The sequence below is a fragment of the Balaenoptera musculus genome, chromosome 14, assembly GCF_009873245.2.
Source record: "Balaenoptera musculus isolate JJ_BM4_2016_0621 chromosome 14, mBalMus1.pri.v3, whole genome shotgun sequence".
NCBI lineage: Eukaryota > Metazoa > Chordata > Mammalia > Artiodactyla > Balaenopteridae > Balaenoptera > Balaenoptera musculus.
In genome coordinates this window covers 63,194,856-63,219,062 of record NC_045798.1, presented here as the reverse complement: position 1 = coordinate 63,219,062, position 24,207 = coordinate 63,194,856, and the positions used below count along the sequence as shown (strand labels likewise).

Genomic DNA, 24,207 nt, shown 5'->3' with positions numbered 1-24,207 from the left:
TAGGTTCGGGTCACCGCGCTCCGAAGCGCATCTCTCCTCCCAGCTAGAGGAGAACGCCTGCCCAGCGCTGGCCGGAGGCGCCCAACAACTTTGTTCTGTTGTGAAAAATGCGGGACAGATTGGAGTTCGGAGTGGCCAAGCTGACGATAAATCCATGTGAATGCCCTGAGCGGCCGCAGGGGTCAGATCGGTGTCCCCAAATCTACAGGGCCATGGCCATTTGGTTGGAGGGGAGGCTGCCGGGTGTGGAGGGCTCAAAATCGGATAGGGTTACCACTCTAGTCCTGAACTTTTGTGGGGGCCCTTAGGGGAAAAAGCATATTGTTCCCCGCAGGAGTGCCGGGTTAGGTTGGGGGGATAATGGACTAGGACGACGCGACAGAGATAGTGAATCCTTATAAACCAGTAACCACTGGATCTGTGAAACTCACAAACCTGATCCCTCTGGAAGAGATGGTTCTTTCTCATCCTTACGCAGAAGGTCAGAGCTGCAGCAGAAGTTAACCCTCCCCTCCTGGGCTCTCCTCCCACCCCACCTCATCCACGGGCAAACTCCATTAAGAGATAGAGCAGTAGGAGGTGTCACTCAGAAACTCGGGCCCAGCCTCAGTCCCTGTGTGTGCGGAAAATATACGGAAATGCCAACCGTTTTCTTCTGCCTGCCCTGCTGGCTGAGGGGAACAGCTTCGGGTTACTCTGCCTGGTTTCAGGGCTTGGGGAGAGGGCTGCCCTAGGATCCTCCCATTTCAGAGCCTCTTTTGGAAAGAACCCGCCTCTCTTTTCTGCTGGAGGTTTTTCCTTTGCTGTCAGTTGTCTTCCTACTCTCGCTGCCCCTCCCCGGTGAGGCTGATAGAAAACAAAATGCCTGGCTAGCTATATAAGCATCCCGTCTTCTCTAAACTTCTAAATAATAAAACAGTTGTTCTCTTTTCATCCTTTGGATTCCACATCAGTCATTTGTGCCCCTAGTCTGGGCGGCAGTCAGGGATGGGAGAGTGACATTGCTGCCGGGCCTTGGCTCACAGAAGGAAAGCCAAGCAGTTAGGCCATTTTCCGCTCCATGTCCCAGAGCTGGGTAGGATGAGGCCCCTTGGCCAGGACATTTGTTTCCAACCAGCCACTGCTCCTGACCTTCCCAGAGAGCGTTTTTCTCTGGTTGAGGGCAGCTGACGAGCTCTGCCTGGTGCTGGTATCTTTAAAGGACATTTTCAGAGAGTCTCCCAGCTTGCTGGAGCCCATTGGGCCTGCTGCCCCCCAGAGATGACCCTGCTGGGCCCCAAATGGCCTGCTTGCTGCACTTGCTCCTCAGCAGGATGGCTCTGGGTTCCTACCCCCCGCTGGCACCTACCCAGAGCTGCCGGGGCTGCCGGGATCATTGCCGCCTCGTCAACAGTGGGAGAACATCCGTGCCCATGGCAAACGGCAGCTCAGCTTCTGAGTGCTTGTCCCCGGCAGGCCCTCCCTGATCTTGGGTGGATGCGCCGGCTGCCCGGAGTTCAGCGGGCGTACCAGTTGCATCCCATCCTCTCACACGGAGACCCTGAGCCCCTCAGTCTCAGAGGCCACCTCACAGGCCTCACTCCAGGGACTGGATAAATCCAATCAAGCAAGCAAAAGTTGCATGTATTCAATCCTGGCAGGGCACCATGGGGTCTTTAAAGAAGATGATGTGGTCCTGGTGTCCAGGGGGCTTGATGTCTACTTGGGGAAACACAACGGCCACAAATGAGATAGGAATGAGCGTTGAAATGTTTAAGGCGGGAGGCACCACTGGGCTGGAGCTGTTAGGGAAGACTGCCCGGAGAAGGCTTGACCTGAGTGGGCCCGTGAAGGAAGGAGAAGCTTTGGGCAGGTGAGCGGAAGTGCACATCAGGAACCGAAGAGCTCAGGAGCAAAGGTGAGGAGATGTGGCACTGCCTCCTCGCACCTCTCCCAGGTTGACCCTACCTGTGCTGTCGCACTTGGCTTAACCTTTGGTTAGCTGCTTCTGGAGGCTGTCCTGACCTTGAACCAGGTTGCGGCTGCCAAATCGGAGCACGAATAGCACCTGCTCCCCTATCTTGTTTCCTACACATCTCATCACTGTAATGAATCGACTTGATGGGATTATTGGTCTGTTTCCTGTGTAGAAACACTTGAGTGTTCCTCCAGCAGATGTCCTGGAACAGCCTGCATCAGAGTCACCTGCATGGCCATTGAAATGCAGATTCCCGGGCCCCTCTCTGGCGGTGGGATCCAGTAACCTGCTTTTTTTAACAAGCTCCTCAGATGATTTGTAACAAGTCCTCTCTGCTGCTCTAGGCCCGTGGTTCTCAATAGAGGGCAGTGTTGTTCCCCAGGCAATGCCTGGAGACACTTTTGCTTGTCACAGTGGGGAGAGGAGAGCATCTGACATCTCGCAGGCTGAGGGCAGGGATAGGGCTAAAGATGCTGCAATGCATGGCCCGTCCACGACAAAAGACTTATCCAGTCCCAAATGTCAGCAGTGCTGAGGGGGGGGAAACCCTACTCTAGATGAAAATTCCATGAGGTAGGTGTTCAGTCTGCTTTGTCCCCAGCTGTACCCTGAGTGCCAAATATGGTGCCTGGCACATAGTAGGTTCTCAAAATATTGGGTAATGAAGAAACGATTGAAAGTGGTGTGTGCGTGCACACGGGCAGGGGTAGTGATCACAGGGACACAGTGAAGACGTGGATCCCACTGGCATAAGGGGGAGTGTAGGGAAGGAGGGGACGGACGTAATATTGGGTCAGCGGCTTCAGTGAAGTGCTTTGCAGATTGGGAAGGACAGTTGGAACTTGGTTCATTAGGCCATAGGGAGCCACATGTGATCCTTGAGTAGAGTAGGGATGTGATCAAAGCCTTTTAAGGAAGGGGTAGAGAAAGGGAGAGAAGGGGAGGCTGTTGTCACAGCCTGGTCAGAAGTGAGAACGTGGTGCTGGGGGCAGATCTACTTTGGAGCCAGGGATTCATTTGTCCATTCTTTGCTTCTGTGCTGAGCTGTGTGGATGCATTCGGCAGAGCCTTCATTGTTTGATGTGACACAAAGAGCTCAGGGGCACAAAGAGGGCCAGCTGTTCCGGTGAGAATCAGGGACAGATTACACCAGAAGGAAGTGGGGGTGTGAGTCAGTCTGCATTCTTTCTTTGGGTCCCTGACTTCTCCCTGTGCTGTACAGGGGACACTTCCGGGAAAGGGAGTGGAGGGGAGATGGAGGGGAGGAGGAGGGAGGAGGAGAGGAGGAAGGTGGGGCAGCGCAGGTGGCTTAGCGGGCTCAGGGTCTCTACAGGAGAAGGTGCGCTGTATGTGGATTAGGAGGGAAAGGCAAGAAACAGAGCTGTGAAGTTTGCCCTTGGTGCTTCTTGGCTCCACATCTGTTCTTGATTGAACAAATCCTTAACGAAGATTTCCTACACGCTGAACACCACAATGGTGTGCAAGACAGACACAGCCCAGGGTTCTCGGGAGCTCACAGTCTATGGGGAAGACAGAAGGACACATAACACATACACAAGCCACACTGGAGGTGTGGACAAGGAACTCTAAGGATGTGGAGGGAGCCATAGTGAATCAGGGTATCTTCAAGGTGCAGGGAGGCATTTGAAGGAAGTCTTAAGGAAAGGGGAATGACCCCTAAGAACATGGGAATGTGGAAGGATGGGGGAAGATACCCAGGTTGAACAACGGTAGAAAGGTACAATGGAGACTTGAGTAATTCTTCATACCTCATATATAGCTGGGGGGCAGGGTGGGGCAGGGTGAGGCAGGCTGGGCCGGGTTATGGAGAACTAAGTGGGAAATATGTGAGAAGGAGCTTGTCTGGAGCAAAGAGGGTAACAAGTTCGAGTCTAGATCTGCTCAGACACTGCAAGGCAATCCACTTGGAACTCTCCAGCAGCTCATTGGAAAGGAGCTAGGGAACTGTGGGTGGACCAGAGCCAGACTAACAATGGAGATTTTGGAGTCGCCAAGCATCAAAATCAGCATTTTTCCAACTTTTATGATTGTTATCCACAGTTAAGAAATATGTTATACCCAGAGATCCAGGGCACACTCACATACACATCCAACTGCATTTTGTGAAAGAATATTTGGCCTTATTATGAGAAATTCACTTTAATATTTTCTATTCTACTTCATTAAATAATTCTGTTTCACTTCATTTAAAACATAAATTCAGCCTTAAAAAGGAAATTCTTTTTTTAAAATTTTTATTGTGGTATAGTTGTTTTACAAAGTGTGTTAGTTTCTACTGTACAAAAAGGACATTCTGATGCATGCTACAGCATGGACGAACCTTGAAGATGTTATGCTAAGTGAAATAAGCCAGTCACAAAAGGACTAATATTGTACGGTTGCACTTATATGAGTAGTCAAATTTATAGAGACAAAAAGCAGAATGGTTGCCAAGGGCTGCAGGGTGGAGGAATAGGGAGTAAGTGTTTAAGGAGTACAGAGTTTCAGTTTGGGAAGATGCAAAATTTTGGAGATAGAAGATGATGATGGTTGCACAACAATGTGGTTGTGCTTAATATTGCTGGACTATACACTTAAAACAGTTAAAATGGTAAATTTTATGTTATGTATATTTTACTGCAGTAATTTTTTTTTTAAATTCTGGGGGCAAACCACTGAATTGATTTTATAATCTGTTGGTTGAAACCCTTAGTTAGAAAAACACTGGCCTGTGTGATGGAATTGGATGAAATCACCCAGGAGAGAGCAGAGTGAAAGATGAAGATGGGCAGGGAGGGGCACAGAGGAGAGCCTCGAGGGGTGCCTGCACCTAAGGGCTTGAGAGAGGAGAGCTGGCCGGAAGCTGTGGCCGCAGAGAGGTGCAGGGGAGGGAGGAGACGGAGGTGTTGAGGAAACTAGGGATAAGGGCACCAGGCTGAGAGTGGGCACCTGTGACTTGCACTGCAGAGGGATCAGGTATGAAAGGGCCAGTCGGGGTTTGGCAGTAGAGGCAAGGGAGGTCTTGGGGTGAATGTTGGGGACAGGGCCAAAAGAAGGATTTTCTAGAATGAGGGCATGGAAATTGTCCCCTCTTCCTTTGAGCCCTCCACTGCTCCAAATTCCCTTCGTTAGTGCTAAAATCTTCACATAAACTCATATCCCTGGAGTGTTAAGGACTTCAGTTACTCATACTTTAACAGAGGGGCAGGGAAAGGGCAATGTTTCTGTTCTTTTGTTTGTTTTTTTTAAGGTAGAAAGGACATTGTGTGATCTGGTCGCGACCTGCCTTTTAAACTTAATCTCAGAGGACGACTAGATAGGCATGGGCCTTGAATGCCCTCCTTCACTGTCTCTCAGTGGAGCTTTATAATTCTCCACAAAGAATTTGAACATTTTTTGTTAGATTTACCTCTAGCTGCATAGTTTTTACTGCTATTGTAAAAAAAAATCTTAAAAAAATTATATTTTCTAACCATTTGTAGCTAGTATAAAAAATAAATTTGATTTCTTTGTATATTGATTTTATAATCAGCAAGCTTGAGGATAATAATAATAATCAACACATAATAATAATAATTTATCTGTAGAGTCTTCTGGGATTTCTTTGTAGACTTTTTTTCCCCTTTCATTACAACCATCATACCTTTTTTTAAAAAATTAATTTTTATTGGAGTATACTTGCTCTACAATGCTGTGTTAGTTTCTACTGTACAGCAAAGTGAATCAGCTATATGTATACATATATCCCCTCTTTTTTGGATTTCCTTCTCATTTAGGTCACCACACAGCACTGAGTAGAGTTCCCTGAGCTATACAGTAGGTTCTCATTAGTTATTTATTGTATACATAGTATCAATAGTGTATATATGTCAATCCCAATCTCTGAATTCATCCCCCCCCTTTCCCTCCTTGGTGTCCATACGTTTGTTCTCTATGTCTGTGTCTCTATTTCTGTTTTGCAAACAAGATCATCTATACCATTTTTCTAGATTCCACATATGTGTTAATATATATTTGTTTTTCTCTTTCTGGCTTACTTCACTCTGTATGACAGTCTCTAGGTCCATCCACATCTCTACAAATGACCCAATTTCGTTCCTTTTTATGGCTGAGTAATATTCCATTATATATATGTACCACATCTTCTTTATCCATTCCTCTGTTGATGGACATTTAGGTTGCTTCCATGTCCTGGCTATTGTAAATAGTGCTGCTATGAACATTAGGGTGCATGTGTCTTTTTGAATATGGTATATGTCCAGTAGTGGGACTGCTGGGTCATATGGTAGTTCTATTTTTAGTTTTTTAAGGAACCTCCATACTGTTTTCCATAGTGGCTGCACCAATTTACATTCCCACCAACAGTATAAGAGGGTTCCCTTTTCTCCACACCCTCTCCAGCATTTATTGTTTGTAGATTTTTTGATGATGGCCATTCTGACTGGTGTAAGGTGATACCTCATTGCAGTTTTGATTTGCATTTCTCTAATAATTAGTGATGTTGACCATCTTTTCATGTGTTTCTTGGCCATCTGTATGTCTTCTTTGGAGAAATGTCTGTTTAGGTCTTCCACCCATTATTTGATTGGGTTGTTTTTTTTTTTTTTGATATTGAGCTGCATGAGCTGTTTGTATATTTTGGAGATTAATCCTTTGTCAGTTGCTTCGTTTGCAAATATTTTCTCCCATTCTGAGTGTTGTCTTTTCGTCTTGTTTATGGTTTCCTTTGCTGTGCAAAAACTTTTAAATTTAATTAGGTCCCATTTGTTAAGTTTTATTTTTATTTTCATTACTCTGGGAAGTGGGTCAAAAAAGATCCTGCTGTGATTTACGTCAAAGAGTGTTCTGCCTATGTTTTCTTCTAAGAGGTTTTATAGTGTCTGACCTTACATTCAGGTCTTTTATCCATTTTGAGTTTATTTTTGTGTATGGTTTTAGGGAGTGAAGTAAAACTGTCACTGTTTGCAGATGACATGACACTATACATAGAAATCCTGAAGATGCCACCAGAAAACTATTAGAGCTAATCAATGAATTTAGTAAAGTCACAGAATACAAAATTAATACACAGAAATCTCTTGCATTCCTATACACTAACAATGAAAGATCAGAAAGAGAAATTAAGGAAATAATCCCATTTACCATTGCAACAAAAATAATAAAATACCTAGGAATAAACCTACCTAAGGAGGCAAAAGACCTGTACGCAGAAAACTATAAGATGCTGATGAAAGAAATCAAAGATGACAAAAACACATGGAGAGATATACCATGTTCTTGGATTGGAAGAATCAATATTGTGAAAATGGCTATACTGCCCAAAGCAATCTACAGATTCAAAGCCATCTCTATCAAATTACCAATGACATTTTTCACAGAACTAGAACAGAAAATTTTACAATTCGTATGGAAACACAAAAGACCCTGAATAGCCAAAACAATCTTGAGAAAGAAAAATGGAGCTGGAGGAATCAGGATCCCTGCCTTCAGACTATACTACAAAGCTATAGTAATCAAGACAGTATGGTACTGGCAAAAAAACAGACATATAGACCAATGGAACAGGATAGAAAACCCAGAGATAAACCCATGCACATATGGTCACCTAATCTATGATAAAGGAGGCAAGAATGTACAATGGAGAAAAGACAGCCTCTTCAATAAGTGGTGCTGGGAAAACTGGAGAGCTACATGTAAAAGAATGAAATTACAACCCTTATACCTTAATTTACTTTTCTTATCTTACTGTGCTGATTAGGACCTTTGATATCATGTTCAATAAAAATGTCATAGAGAATATCCTGGCCTTAATTCTGATTTTTTTCCTTAAATATTTTTTTAAAAAAAGAATAGCTATATTGAAATATGCTCATAAATCCACCCATCTATAAATTCATAAAATTCACCCATTTGAAGTATACAATTAAATGGCTCTTAGCATATTCACACAGTTATGCATCCCTCACCACAATCAATTTTAGAACATTTTCCTTACCCTGCAAAAGAAACCCTGTACCCCTTAGCCATCACCCCCTAGTACCCCTATATCTCCCAGCTCTAGAAATGAATAAATACACTAATCTGTCTCTATGGATTTGTCTATTCTGGACATTTCATATAAATGGAAACATACAATATGTGGTCCTATGTGACTGGCATATTTCACTAAGCGTATTTTCAAGGTTCATCCATGTTGTAGCATGTGTCAGTTCTTCATTTCTTCTTTTTTAATTTTTATTTTATATTGGAGTGTAGTTGATTAACAATGTTGTGTTAGTTTTGGGTGTACAGCAAAGTGATTCAATTATACATATACATGTATCTATTCTTTTTCAAGTTCTTTTGCTATTTAGGTTATTACAGAATATTGAGCAGAATTTCCCGTGCTATACAGTAGGTCCCTGTTGGTTATCTATTTTAAATATAGCAGTGTGTATATGTCAGTCCCAAGTCAGTACTTCGCTTCTGTTTATTGACGAGTAATATTCAATTTATGGATATACCATATTTTATTTATCCATTAATGATGGAATTTTTGGGTTCTTTCCACATTTTTGCTGTTATGAATAAGACTGCTATGAGCATTTGTGTACAAGTTTTTCTGTGGACATGCATTTTCATTTCTCTTAGGTGTATACCTACAAGTGGAATTGTTGGGTCATATGGTAACTCTATGTTTCACCATTTGAGGAATTGCCAGGCTGTTTTCTGAAGTGGTTATACCATTTTACATTCCCTCCAGCAGTGTATGAGGATTCCAAGTTCACCACATCCTTGGAAACACTCATTATTATCTGTCTTTTTGATCAGTCATCTTAGTGGTTTTGAAGTGGTATTTCATTGTGGGTTTGATTTTGTGTTTCCCTGATGGCTGGGGCTGTGGAGCATCTTTTGTGTACTTATTATTGGCCATTTGTATATATTCTTTGGAGAAATGCCTATTCATATTCTTTGCCCATTTTTAAATTGGACGATTTGTCTTTTCATTATTGAGTTTTAGGTGTTCTTTATAGATTTCAAATATAAGTCTCTTGTCAGACATATGATTTGAAAAATATTTCTCTCATTTTATGGGTTGCCTTTCACTTTCTTGATGATGTCTTTTACAGCATGAAAGTTTTAATTCTGATGAATTCCAATTCATCTACAGTTTTCATTAGTTGCTTGTGCTTTAGGTGTCATATCTAAGAAACCATTGCCTGTGTACAATATCCAATGTCACAAAGATTTACACCTATGTTTTCTTCTAAGAGTTTTTATAGTTTTAGCTCTTATGTTGAGGTCTTTGATTCATTTTGAATTAATTTTTCTATATGGTGTCATTAATCCTGATTTTAAGGGAAATGGTGGTAAAGTGTCACCATTGAGTCTGTGTGCTTAGTTTTGTTTTGTTTGCTGTTGTTTTGTAGATATCCTCTAGTAGGGTAAAGAAGGTTCCCTTGCGGAGTATGCTAACAAGTTTTGTTGTTTTACTGTGTTTGGATACTAATTTTAATCAGATGCTTTTTCTACATCTATTGGACGATATGGACTTTTTCTCCTTTACTCTTTTGATGTGGTAAATTGTACTAATAGATGTTAAACTTATAATTTTAGAGATAAACCCATATTGTTCATGGTACATTATTTGTTTTATATGATGTGAGATTTTATTGACTAATATTTTTATTTAGGATATTGTATCTCATGTTCTTGAATGATATTGGCGTGTAATTTTTTAAACGCTATTTTTGTCTAGTTTTAAAACCAGTCTTGTAAAATGAGTTGGGAATGTTTCCTCTTTATCTGTTTTCTGGAATAGTTTATGGAAGTTTGACATTTATTTTTTGAAAGCTTCATAGAATTCACCTGTATAGCCACCAGCACCTAATGTTTTCCTTGTTAAAATTACTAGAATTTTAGAATTAAATTACGGATTATTAGAATTAAATTACTAACTCTGTTTCTTTAATGGTTCAAGACTGTTCAGGTTTTTATATTTCTTCAATCATTTTTTGTCAAATTATATTTTTACAGAAAATTTTCAAAAGATTTCAGATTTATTCATACAAAGTTCATAATATTCTCTGTTACATCTGAGTTCTGGCCACTTTTTTTATTCCTAACATTGTTTATTTGTCTCTTTTTCTATTTTTTTACTGATCTTTATTGAATGGCCAGCTTCGGGCTTCATTGATTTCTCTCTTGTATCTTTACTTTCTATTTCATTAATTTTTATGCTTTGCTTTTATTCTAGTATTATTTTTCTAACTTCTTAAGTTGGATGCTTACCTCTTTAATTTTCAGTCTTTAGTATTTTCCATTGTAAACTTCTAAGGTTGTAAAATTTCCTCTAAATAATTCTTTAGTTATAGCCCTATGTTTTGGGATGATGATGATGATAACAGCAATTTGGTGTTATAGTGCATTTACCATATGCCAGGTACCAGCCCAAGTGGTTTATATATTACCACACTGAATTCTAACAAGTAATAGATGCAATTATTATTCTCATTTTATAGGTGAGGAAACTGAGGAACAGTGAAGTTAAGTAATTTGTTCAAGGTCATACAGCTTGTAACTACCAGAAGTATTTTCATTGTCTTAAACTTTTTATGTATTTATATATTAAAAAAATTTTTGGCTGCGTTGGGTCTTTGTTGCTGTGTGCGGGCTTTCTCTAGTTTTGGCGAGTGGGGGCTACTCTTCATTGTGGTGCATGGGCATCTCATTGTGGTGGCTTCTCTTGCTGTGGAGCAAGGGCTCTAGGCGTGTGGGCTTCAGTAGTTGTGGTGCGCGGGCTCAGTAGTTGTGGCTTGCAGGCTCAGTAGTTGTGGTACATGGGCCTAGTTGCTCCGCGGCATGTGGGATCTTCCCAGACCAGGGATCAAACCCCTGTCCCCTGCATTGGCAGGCGGATTCTTAACCACTGTGCCACCAGGGAAGCCCCTTTCATTGTCTTGAATTCCAAATATTTTCTAATTTCTCTCATGATTTATTTATTTTTGCTCATAAATTTAGAAATGTTTTAAAATTTCCAACTACTTTATTTATCTTTTTGAATTTTTAACCCAAATTCATTGTGATAATAAGAGAATATGGTATTTATAATGCTGATTCTTTGAGATTTGTTGAGATTTTCTTTGTGATCTAGTATGTGGTTGATTTTCATAAACATTAGGTGTGTACTTGAAAAAAAAGTGATTCTCTCATTGTTAGGTACAGTATTCTTACTTGTCTTTTCTATCAAGTTGTCTTTTTTAATTTTTCAATCTTCTGTATCCTTATTTTTTTTGTTTTTTGGCTCAGTTGTTCTGTCAATTTCTAAAAGATGTGTATAGAAATCTTCCTCTGTGATAGTGGATTTATCAGTTTCTCCTTATCAACTTACCAACTTTTCCCTTATACATATTGAAGTGATGTTATTGGATGCATACTAGTTTAGACAAATTGTCTTTCTAGTGAACTGAATCTTTTATTAAAGTGTAGTGAGTTTATTTTTAGTAATATTGATACATTGAACCTTAAAGCTGATGTTGTCTAATATTAATATAGTGAAACAGCTTTCATTTGGCTAGTATTTGCTTGTCATGACTGTCTCTATCCTTTTTTACTACATTTCCATGTCTTTCATTCCATGTCTATGTAACCAGCATATAGTTACAGTTTTTATATCTAGTCTGACAATATTTATCTTTTACCTGGAAAGTTTAGTGTATCTACGTTTATTGTGATTACTGATGAATACCATATGATATTAGAATATTATTTCTACCATCATATTTTGTGTTTTTTATGTATTCTGCTTTGCTTTTTTTTCTGTCTTGCCTTTGGATTATTTGTGTTTTCCTGGCTATAGGAAGAGGTTTCTAACGAGAATCTTCATCTTGGGTAGGCCCTGTTGCCATTGCAAGGGAAGCATAAATCATGGGGATTGAGCGATGCCCCTAGGACAGCCACTGGCTTTAGAACTCATCTACTACTTTTTTCCTTGCCATATTATTCATCCATTTAAGAAGGAGTTTTACACATATTATGTGTATTTTAGTTGTATTTTAGTGTTTTGTAGTGGGAGATGTTGCAGATTGTGTTCCCTGGAAAGCAGACTTTGCCAGAGACTAGAATGCAGAAAGTTGATTAAGATGTGCTCTTGGGATCAACACCTGAAGAAGGGAGAAGGAATAAGATTGAGCAGGGGGAGGAATTGAGCTGCAGTGCAGTCCCAGAGAAGGCCTTAGCCACCCTGTAGGATTCCCTGAGTTGAGCCTTCCTCAGGGTGAGGAGGCTGGGCCTTTGTACATCTGGGTTGAATTTTCAGTCATTGGATGCAGCTGCCTCTGGAAGAGGCTGGTCTTGACCAAGTTGGCTCTCCTTGCATGAGGCAATTCCCAGAGGGAACTGAGAGCTAGGGGCTGTCAACTCTGGGCACCCCCAGAAGGTGGGGAAGAAATCCTTCATTCCTGAAAGGGCACCTGCCACGGAGGGTTTTTCAGTCTTCCATTTTGCCAGAAATAGAAGTCCTCGAATGTCTCCATCCCCTATGCCCTCCCCAAACAAAAGTCTTACCCCCATGATCAGCCTGTGCCTGAAGCCCCACTATTTTCTTTGAAAGAACAGAGTTCTCAAGGCTTTATTAAAGTGACTTTTCCAAAAACTTGAGGAGCCCACTATACCTCACCCCTTTAGTGAAGACAGAACAACCCACCTTGCAAGCCCCAAAAGGATCACCTGAAGCCCTACTCTTAAAGGAGAACATCGCTTCTGCCAGCCAAGGGTCTTTTATACACATCACGTCTGTCCTGACTCTGTGCCTTTAGCCACACTGTGTTCCCACCTGCTATGCCTCCCCGACTGTCTCTCTGCCAGTCCAAATCCTGCTTCTCCTTTTGTTCTCAGCCCACAGTGCGCTTCCCCTGCTCTGAATTCATAGCGCTTGTGCTGTCTGTACTTAGCACAGGCTGCCCAGCACTGTCGTGTTGCCTTCTGTGTGACTGCACAGCAGGCAGGAGCCCAGGCTGGGCCTGCCTTGTCCTGCCTGGTGTAGACAGGACTCCTCTATACTCTGTCTTCCCTCCAGCCTTCCTCTTTCCTGTGCCTCAAGGGGTCAGATCTGGGCTGCCTGCATATGCTGGTGCAGGCCTGAAGCTTGAGGATATGAAACTGGGTCAAGGAAAAGTACAGCCTGACTTCATGCTGTATCTCAAGAGCACGTTCGAAGGCTCTCACCGCTGATCCAACTCTCCCCCTACCCAGGGGCAAAGCCCTCTGTTTGACTGCCTGGAGAAACAGGCACAGCCCCAGGAGGTGGGGATCACAGGCACTGGAGGATCTAGCGGGGGGTGGTTCTGGAGGGGGACGGTGCCTAGCGGGGACAGGGTGGAGATGGAGGGTGCCCTAGAGAGGAGGAAGGGGCTGAGCTGACCACCGCCTGGGGTCTGTGCTTCGCTGGCAGAACCGCTACAGTTCTGCTGGTCAGAGCAAGTTTTGATGGGGCATCTGCTGTAGGGCTGGGACTGGGGGGAGGCAAGCAAGGAGCCCAGGGGACAAAGTTTAAGGAGGCTCCCTCTCAGGTGTCGACCCTGTGCTTGCACAAGGTGGAGGGTGGGGCCGCCCTCGATTTTGTTCCCTGGGTGCCTTGCTTGCCTCCCTCTAGGCCTGGCCCTGGGCTCTCTGTGCCCAGCTTGCACTAGGTGGTGGGTTTTAATCAGCTTCCTGTCCCTTCCCCAGATGTCCCTCAGGGATGCAGAGCTGCCCTCTCACTCCTCGCCCTTGCCCATCTCTCTCTCTGTTTTTTTTCTTTTTGATATTTGTACTTTCCAGGCAAATTTTACCTCTTAGAGGATCTGGTTTCTCCCCTTTGACTTATCCAGGCCTGTTCACTTCTCATCTAATAGGCTCTCATCCAATAATTCTCAAATTTAGCTTTCAACCCTATGTGTAGGGACCCCCCCCCACCCCTCCACATACATACACCTACAGGTGATGGATTCATCAGGTAATTACATGAGTTATTAATATTCATTAGGGGTTCATGAGCCAGGCTCTAACCTAAACAGATAATCCTAAATGAGGATTATCTCATTTAATCTTCACCATAGTCCTGTTAAACAGATACAATCCTCCTCATTTAATACTCAGAGAGGATGAGTAACTTTTGTAAGTCCGCACAGCTTGTAAAACCCTTGTAAGAGATATTTTATTCATCTCTGAATTTCCAGGACCTAGCACAGAGCCAGACATTAATTGTTGAATGAATGGTGCATACAAAGAGAATCCCCCAATTTTTTCCCTACAGTCAATGAATGTCCATCAAACACTCATTCAGCTTTGTGCTGGGCAAGAGGGGATGTTACTCAAGAATTATTATGTTACATGTCCTTAAGGAACTTACAGAACCCTGAAAGAGACAAACATGAAAAATAGGTAAGATGGTATATAAATACATTTGGAATTGTGTGACATAGACTATAAATCTTGTAGGTTTCAGAGGAGACAGCAATCAGGATGGTGAGTAGTGAGGTGGGACTTGATGTGGGCTTTGGAGAACTAGTGGGTTGCAGAGACTGGGGTTGGAGATACTCTGGGGGACAGGCTGGGGTGCTGAGGCTGGAGGAGCAGGTGATGGAAGTCACTGAAGGCTTTTACATTTCTCTTTGTTCCCTGGCGCTCTGAGGCCAATGGCCTCTCTGGTCTTGGTTTAGTCTTAGGTAGTAAGAGTGGGTGGCTTAGATGCTTTTGTCACAGGCTGGGCTTTGCCAGACCCTTTGAGGGGGCCCACAGGTCCTGCCGAGGCCCTGGACTGTGGAGGGATGGAAGTGAGGCAGGTAAGCCAAGGGGTGTGTGTGTGATACCATGCATAGAGGGGGATGGCGTTAATGGGAGAAACAAATACCCAAATCCACAGATGCTCAGGTTCCTTACAGTCAGCCCTCTGTATCTGCGGATTCCACATTCATGGCTTCAACCAACCATGGACTTGGAACCTGCCAATGCGAAGGGCTGACTGTACCACAGTCTGGGGACTTAAACAATGGAATGTTATTGTCATACAGTTCTGGAAGCTGAAGTTTAAGATCAAGGTGTCTGCAGGGGGGTTCCTTCTGAGGGCCGAGAGGAAGAAGGAACCCCATGCCTCTCCCCTAGTTTCTGGTGGTTTGCTGGTAATTTTGGGCATTTTTTGGCTTGTAGATCTCTGCCTTCATCTTTTTTTTTTTTTTTTTAATCAATGAAAGCTTTTACTTTCTTTTTCTTTAAATTTTTTTTTAAAAATTTTTATTTATTTATGGCTGTGTTGGGTCTTCGTTTCTGTGCGAGGGCTTTCTCCAGTTGCGGCAAGCGCGGGCCACTCTTCATCGCGGTGCGCGGGCCTCTCACTATCGCGGCCTCTCTTGTTGCAGAGCACAGGCTCCAGACGCACAGGCTCAGTAATTGTGGCTCACGAGCCCAGTTGCTCCGCGGCATGTGGGATCTTCCCCGACCAGGGCTCGAACCCGTGTCCCCTGCATTGGCAGGCAGACTCTCAACAACTGCGCCACCAGGGAAGCCCTCTGCCTTCATCTTAACACAGGTTTTCTCTCTGTGCACGTGTCTGTGTCCAAATTTCCCTTTCTTTATAAGAGCACCAGTCATATTGGATTAGGGGTCCACCGTACTCCATTGTGACCTCATCTTAATTTAACTAATTACATCTGCAACAACCCTATTTCCAAATAAGGTCACCCTGGGATTAGCACTTCAACATATGATTTTTTTTGGTGGGGGCAGGGAGACACAATTCAACCCATAACAGCCAAAGGAACTAAGAGGAGCCAAGGCTGGGGCAGGAATGGAATGACTGGAGAAGTTTAGCTGGACTGGGTTCCACGGGACTGGGGAACAGTGTGAGGTGCTAACCTCGGAGACACCTGCGCATGTAGAACCTGGGGGCTGCCATAGGATGGAGAAAATAGAATAAGTGGGCGCTCTTGACAGAGAGAGTAGTTGGAATGGATGCTTGGATGAGTGTTTGAGGGAACCCTCCCCCATGTCCACATCACTCCATTACCATCCAAGGAGGGAGGGGGTCCCCGCCCTGCTCTCTGTGGTGTGCTGTTTGCGGCCTGAGTCCCGGAAGAAGTTGGAGGGCTGGTGTGTGCATCCCCATGGTACCCCATGCTCCTCCTGAAAGTGGCCCCCCTCCTTGAAGTAAATGTTGAGCAAAGATTTGACAAAGAGTAGTTGGAAGGGCTGTGACATTTTTGGATGGCCTAGGGTGCCCACTCTTTGGGTCTGGCCCTGACAGTAGAGGTCTGGAACGCCAGGCAGGGGAGCAGGACTGTTTGGAGGTTGGCCGGGGGGCAGCCCAGCTTCTCTGTGATGCAGAGGCTGGGGTGGGGTGAGGTTGCCCCAGAGTTGTGCCTGGAGCTCATCTGGTTTCTCTCTCTGGACCCCTCCCATGGCTGGTGCCCCCGTGTGCACCCTCCCCTCCCTGCACCTTGGCACTGGCTGTACTTGGACTCCCTGTGGGCCACTCCTTAGCCAGAGGCTTCTGCAGAACCATGGATGGCCTTGGCATCCAGGAGGTTCACCGGCACCAAGGGCCTTTCAAGGAGGTCAGCCCTTTGCCACCTGCCCGCGGACCCCCACCCATGCCAGTGCCCACCACTTGCACCACCAGCTTTATTTCTCCTCTGGGGGTGGAAAGCATGGGGGGGGGTCAGCCTGAGGAGTGCCCCCCCATTCCTGTCCTCAGGATGCTTCACCTGCAGCATCTTTTCTGTTGCCCCCAATGAAAGGCTCCACAGACAAACCCTGGGGAATGAACGCACTTCCCTTTCCCCCTGAGGTTCTTCTTGGGGGGGAATGTTACCATCAGGGAAATAAAGTGAGTCACTAGTGAGTCAGGATGGAGACCGGGTGAGGGAGTACGTGGAACCTGGTAATTATGCCCATTAATCCCCCTGCAAAGGCTTCGCAGCCGGCAGGCACTTCCTCTCTGAGCTGGGTGGGGAGGGCCTGCACCTTCTCCGAGAGGGCCTTCCTGACCACCCACCCCAGCTCCTTCCGTGGACCTGGGGACAGCGGAGGACTGTGGGAGGGGAGGAGGGCAATCTGCAAGCCCTGGCGGGGGAGGCCGAACCCCCAGAGTCCTGGGGGCCCAGCTGAGTTCTTTGCTCAGAAGACGACATTGGTCACCTCCCTCCTAGACGGCTTTGAGGGGCCGCAGAAAGGTGGCGCTGCTTCACCTGCCACCTGCCCTGGACCCCTTGCCAGCCCCAGAACGAGCCACGGTACTCGTGCCTCAGGCCCCTGCAGGCGCCAGTCCTCTTCTGGACCATCCTTTTCCGGATCCACCCGTTTCCTCATCACCTACTTCATATCCTGCTCAGATGTCACCTTCTCAGGGAGAAGACCACCCTATGTGGAGTAACTCCTCACCACAAACTCCTTATTCCCCTTGCCACCCTTTATGTTTTCCACAGCACTTTTCACCATTTGACACATTGTGTGTTGTGTCTCCTATTAGCTTATCTGTCTCCCTCTGGTCAAAATTATGTGTCACTGGGACAGGGCCTTTGCTAGTTTGTTCACTGTTGAACCCCAGCCTGGCATGGCTGTTCAACAAATATAAAATAATAAAATAATATACGTATATGTATATATATACACACACACACACACACACACGTCTACATATATAATGAAATAAAAATAGCATGAATGGATAAAGGAAAGATATCATGTCAGCTGTGAGGTACAACATAAGTGCTTTGCTGATTAGTTATAGAAGAGTGGTTATACATTTGATTTGACAAGCTTGGTGTGAAAGAAATGGCTCATTTCCTCATTTTCTTTTAATTAAAAAAAAAAGACTAAACTGTATCCACCAGCTGGTGGGAAACTTAGTCTATCATTATTGAGGTGCCTTCCCTCCACCCCCCACAGGGTAGTGTGAAGGTCCTGGAGGCTTGTGTGGAACAAAACAGTTGGGGGGCTCCCCGTGCCATCCCAGCCTCAGCCAGTCCACTTCTGCTCCCTGGAGGCTTCTGGAACCCTGGGTCCAGCCTCCCACAGTGCCCCAAGCAGCAGTCCTTTTGAGGCCCTGCTGTCCATTTAGAAGGGGACAATGGAGAGGAACTCCAGACCACCATCGTGGGCTTTCTGGACTTGAGGCACCTCCTGCTCAGCCATGGTCCCACCCACCCATCCCCAGACCTGAAGGGCCTCCCGCTGCCTTCCAGGTTGGCCTTGCACAGTTTCTTCGGTGAGCTGGGAAGCTTTCAGCCTCCACAACCCACATGGTCCTAAAGTAAGAGGTTGAAAAAGCCAAGCTACCTTCTTGGAATGGAGGAGGGAAAATACAAATGAATAATTCAATAGGGTAGCCTCCCACGAAAGTTAAGTACTGATGTTTTGTGAATGATTTTCTTCTCTTATTATTCTTTTCGAATAGAGCCGACTCAAGGTTATCTTGTCATAACAGCAGCTCAGTAATTTGCATTCCTAATACATGCTTTGTCCAGTGGGAGGGAAAGGGCGGTTGCAGGCGGGGCTCGGGAGCTGCACACGCCTGGGCTTCCTCTGTGGGTGCCTTCCGTGATGATGAGGCTGCTTGTTGTGCAGGAGGCAAAGGCTGAGGGTCGCTGACCCAGCCCCCAAGATGGAAGACCCCAAGGTGTGCTGACTCCTGGCATAGGATCCAGCACTTTGGTGGCTGAACTGGGAGGCCAGACTCCTGAATTCCAGGCCTAGCTTTGCCTCCAGCTGGCTGAGAGGTAACTCCCACTCTCTGCCTCACTTTCCTCAACTGGGAAGAATGATGCACACTCTGTCTCCCTCCTAGGACTAGGGGCAGCATCGAGTAAAAGGCTATAAGTCAGGGGCCGTCAGTGGGGTCCCCAGGCTGTGTGCAGCCCTCAGCAAGGGGTATTTGGTCTGCACAGCATTTAAGTTGGAAAATTAAAAATAAAAGTCTGGGTTTCCAGCATCTCTTGGAAGAATGAACAAAATGGCAACACAGGGCCTATCTGCTCATATGGCAGCAGCGGGCTGGGGCTCAGGGCACCTACCCTGGCAGGAGTAGCATAAGAATCCCAGTTCCTGCTGCCTTTGCTTCACTCATTCACTTCATTCACTGTCTGCCTCCCGGGAGACTTGACCGCTCACTGGTGGAAGTGAAGCACTTTGTGGGAGCATAAAGTATTGATGTACAGTTGGATTTTTATTGGATGTTTTATCCAAGGTGTGTTACAGGTGAAATGGCCCAAGGAGAGTGAAGATGATGATTGGTTAAGGGAGAGTAAGGGAGTTATGGGACCATCCCCCGCTTTAGAGATCAATGTCAGGGGATGAGAGTTGCCCTTCTGACCAGCACGGGGTCCCTCAGGGGGGTAAGGGCACCATGTTCTTGGTGGCCCACCAGCTTGACACTAAGTTGACTCAAGGAAAAGAGGTGGATTTGGTTCTGTTCTTGGTCAAGGCCTGAGTCAAGAAGGGCTTTTAGCTCAACTGCTGCAGCCGCTTCTGGCTGCTGATCCCTTGGTCCCCATCCTCATAGGGGCCTGGGCTCTCCTGATGGTGCGGGGGGAGCACAGGGGGACACAGTCTGGGTGACCCACACAGCAGGTCACTGGCCCCTGAGGGGGGCTCAAATCTCAGCCCAATTTTCATGCTCAAATCTCACCATGAAAAAACTTCCCCTGCTTGGTTTTCCCCATTTTTCCTTTCTGTGTGAATACCAGCTGTCCTCATCACCATCCCTCCTGTTTGTGTAACATGAAAGAGTTACCCGAAGGCTTTTGCATCTGCTTTTTCTTACTTGAGAAAGTCCAAGCATCGTTTACTAAGGACCTACTAAGTGCCTCCAAAAGTCTATACAGTTGTCTGCGATTATTGTTATTTATTATTATTATCATTATTATTGTATTGCTCTGAGTTTGCATTGTTTCTACTTCTTTAATGTGATTATAAAAATAATACATGTTTGTTTTAGAGCTTATAGAAAGGACAGAAAAGTATAAATAAGCAGGGAAAAAAATCCCTCATCATACTACATTCAGAGACGTATTAGCTTTAGGGAATGTTTTCTTCTAGACTTTCCTCTGAGCATTTTTTTTAAAGAAATGAGATCATAGTGAACTTACACATATATTCTATTTATTTATTTATTTTTTACTTAAAGTTAGTGATTTCCCTGCGCCGTTTAAAATGACTTCATAGATATGATGTTTTGGGGGCCACATGGCCACCTGTCATTTAGCACCACAGTTCCTTAGCCTTTCCCCAGTGTTGGGTATTTAGGATGTTTCCTGATTAATAAAAGATTCCAGACAACTGTGTGTCTGGTTCAAATCCCTCTGATCTGTCGACGAAAATTCAATTAACTATCAAGTTAAGAAGAAAAACAGGGAATTTTATCCGAGCCAAACTGAAGATTATAACCAGGGAAGCAGATTCTCAGAAAGCTCTGAGAACTGTTCCACCTGTTAGAAGTCGAAGGCACAGTCATATACGTTTCTGAGACAAAGGATTGTACATCAAAATGACATACTGATATTTTACATAAAGTTCACCAAGGATACGTAGTCCACGTAAACACATACAAAGCGAAGAGCAAGTCACCATGACCCCCTACAGAAGTGGGAAAGAACACTATTCTTTTAAGAAGTTACACTGCTAGCTTCAGCAGAAAGAAAAAAAAAAACACCTTTATGGTTGAGCAGGCGCTCCCATCTTTGAGGAGCTCTGCACATTAATGCAGCTGCGCCCTGCACATTAGGGAGGGAGAAGGCCCAAACAAACAGAGAGAGATAATTTTATGTTTAATTTTTCTTGTCCTGCCTTAAAATATAAATTTTATTTCATCAGATCAAAGTTCGATCATTTCCTGAGGATCCTGGAAGGGTTATCATTGGGACTGAAGGTATAAACATTCTAATACCCTCTGATACATATTCCCAAATTCTCTTCCTGAAAGGTGATTGACACCAATGACCAGCCCTAGATATTAACATTACATGTATTTTGTCAACTTGATAGGTTAAAAAGAAAGAATTGCATAACTTTCATTTGCATGTCTTTGGTTACTAGTGAGATTAAACCCACACCACAATTTACCTTGATTTTGCATGTGTAAGATTCAAAAACCACAAAAGAGTATGGATGTGGAAAGTAAGACTCCTTCTCACCTGGTCCTCCAGCAGCTTTCTTGTCTCCTCTGGAACAGAACACTGACTTACATGCATTTAAATTGTATGTTATTAGATTTAAGCACTTATACGTTTGTTAGAATTTATATATCTGCTTTTGTGGACTGTTTATATCCTTAGGTCGAGGATTATTTCTCCCCTTTGACAGGCGAGGAAACTGAGGCTTCAAGAGGTGAAATGCCAGGAGTCACATAGTTAGCAAAAGGGGGTGAGCTCTGGGGGTATCTCTATCCGGGAATCTTTGGAGGCAGGAATGAGGCAGCTGCAGGCACGTGTGACTGGGAGGGAACGCCTTCTCACCCAGGACTGTCTCCCTCATCAAACTGCTGCTGGTGCCCGAAATCCCACCAAAGGCTGGCCCGCAGTTGGGCCATTCCAGTGTCTGAGAACTGGGAACTGGCAGCTTCTGAGGTGAGCACTGCACGTGGCACGTGGCCGAGCCCTGGCCCTGCCTCCTCTGCTCTGCTTTTCTGGTCCCCTCACACCCCACCCCAGGCCAGTTCAGGCCCCCTAGCCAGTTGCCCTTCAAAGCCAGCCTCTCCCTGTCTGGGAGGGTGAGAGTTTAGAAACACCTCTGTGTCTACAACCCCTCTACCCGCCCCAGGAGGGCTGGACTCAGTGAGCCATCTGGAGTGTGTCCCCCCACCCTGCCTTGTTTCTTCCTCTTTCCTGGGACGTGAAAACCTCCTGCTCTTAATTTTCCTCAAGAGGGACCCTGGAGAGGGTGGGATTCAGGATCCTGGAGTTCTAGAACCTAAAGGTACCCGAGTCAGCCCCCTTTCCCCACTCTGCTTGCTTAAGGGATCTTGGGTAAGACAATTTTACATCAGGTTTATATACACGTCTCTTCTCTAGAAAGGGCTATAAGCATGTAGGGACGACACACAGAGAGGTAGGCAAAGGGGACCAGTGACTCAGGGCAGAATGTGTGGCCCCGAAAGGCTTATGAGAGAGTACTGACTGGGCCAGGGGGCTCAGGGAGGAGAAGACACTTCAGCTGGACTTTGAAGTTTGGGTGGGATTCGAGTAAGTGGGGGATGGGATGAGGGTGAGTGGGAATGCCAAGGGCAAAGGCGTGAGAGTTGAAATGCCATGGTGGGTCACAAGGCTGCAGGCAAAGCTGCAGGCAGCTGCTGGAAGGGCGCCTGAGTTGAGGGTTTGGAGCTTGTCCTTTGGCGATGGGGATTCTTGGAAGGTTCTGGAACAGAGGAGGGGTGCTGCTGGCATGGCTCTTAGGGAGCCAGCTCTGAGGGAGCATAGGAGTGCGTGAAGACTGGAGATGAGGCTCGGAGATTGGTGCCTTCCCATCCTCTACTGACCTGGGGAATGTAGAAATGACAGTGGCTTCAGTCTCCCCCTGCAGAGCCCGAGGAGGCACGGCCTTCCTTGGAGGTGGCTTGTGAGGACAGGATGCAGATGCCATTTCATCCGGAGGCACCCGGCCAGCCTTTGCGTGATCTGGGCTGCAGGCCCAGTGTCCCACTGGGTTGGGCACTTAGCTCCTGGAGTCCTGGGCTCTGGCATCAGGGGTGCGATTTCCCAAGGAAACCCAAGTGTCCACAGTGCCCAGTGCCCTGCACCCCACGGATTCAGCCTGTTTTGGCTCAACGTCCCTGGTGATTCCGACATCTGAGGGGGCAATTCCTGACACTTGGCCCCAGGGCCTGCTGTGTGCAAAGGCAGGTGGTGCAGTTACCCACACACTGTGAATGGAGGGCTATGGATGTACCACACCCCCGCCCCCATAAACCATCTCCACTGGCCTCCTCCAGTGCTGAAGTCCCGGGTTAGGAATCTGTGACGCTGGGTCTCCCATCAAAATGGGGCAGGATCTCAGAGAATATTTAAGCAAGCTCCTTCATTTTACTATAGTCTATGGTTTGTTTTATAGAAAAATATTATCACTAAATGATTGACAGCAAAGGCAGCAGCTCTAATACTTAAAATAATAATAATAATAATATAAATTTATAAATAGTTAAAAATATTGGATAATGACAGATACTGTATGATATCACTTATATGTGGAGGCTAAAAAATAAAACAAACTAGTGAATATAACAAAACAAAAATAGACTCACAGATATAGAGGACAAACTAGTGGTTACCAGTGGGGAGGGGATGAGGGGAGGGGCAAGATAGGGGTAGGGGACTAAGAGGTACAAACTATTATGTATAAAATAAGCTACAAGGGTATATTGTACAACACAGGGAATACAGCCAATATTTTATAATAATTGTAAATGGAATATAACCTTTAAAAATGGTGAATCACTATGTTGTACACTTGAAACTTATATAGTAACATTGTACATCAACTATACTTCAATAAAATCTTTTTGTAGAATATTTGATAATAGAAAAGTCGTGTGTGTGTGTGTGTGTGTGTGTGTGTGTGTGTGTGTGTAAAAAGCATGGGGACAAAAGGGGAGGAAGAAGCAATGGCCTTGGGATCAGACATGGACTTGAATACTTTCTCTGCTCCTTCCAGGTTCTGGGCAGATTATGAATCTAATCTTATGAGCCTCAATTTCCTCATTTGTGAAATGGGGGGATAATAATACCTACCTCCAAGCTGTTGGGAGGATTCAAAATAAGAAAAACCTACCACGGTGCCTGGAATATATATGTATATATATTTTTGGCTGTGCTGTGCGGCTTGTGGGATCTTAGTTCCCCGACCAGGGATTGAACCCGGGGCCCCAGCCATGAAAGTGCAAAGTCCTAACCATTGGACTGCCAGTCCTAACCCTGGAACATATATTTTTTAACTCACTGCCATACATCTTAGTAACCCTTCATAATTTTTGGAGGATATTATCAATGGAGGTAATGCCACTCTCATGGGCACTTCTGTCTGTTTTTAAATTGCTTCTCCAATGTATGATTTTGTCTTTTGCCCTGAAACTCCCCCTGACAGTTGACTCTGGGAAGCCTGGGCCACTTTTGCTACCCTCCGACGGCTGCAGGAATTACTGCCATGAGAGTCAGGGGTTAACAGACATGACTGTGGGTTACACAGCAGGAGACCTAGATAAGCAGGGCTGTCAGCGACAACAGAGTAAAGCTGAGCCTCAGTGAGCC

The 24,207-nt window shown here is 45.0% G+C and overlaps 1 protein-coding gene across 3 annotated transcripts in view; it reads left to right on the top strand.

Annotated features, from left to right (window-relative positions):
• Positions 1 to 24,207, top strand: part of ST8SIA5 (ST8 alpha-N-acetyl-neuraminide alpha-2,8-sialyltransferase 5) — a 71,605-nt gene that overhangs the window by 587 nt on the left and 46,811 nt on the right. The window lies entirely within an intron of this gene.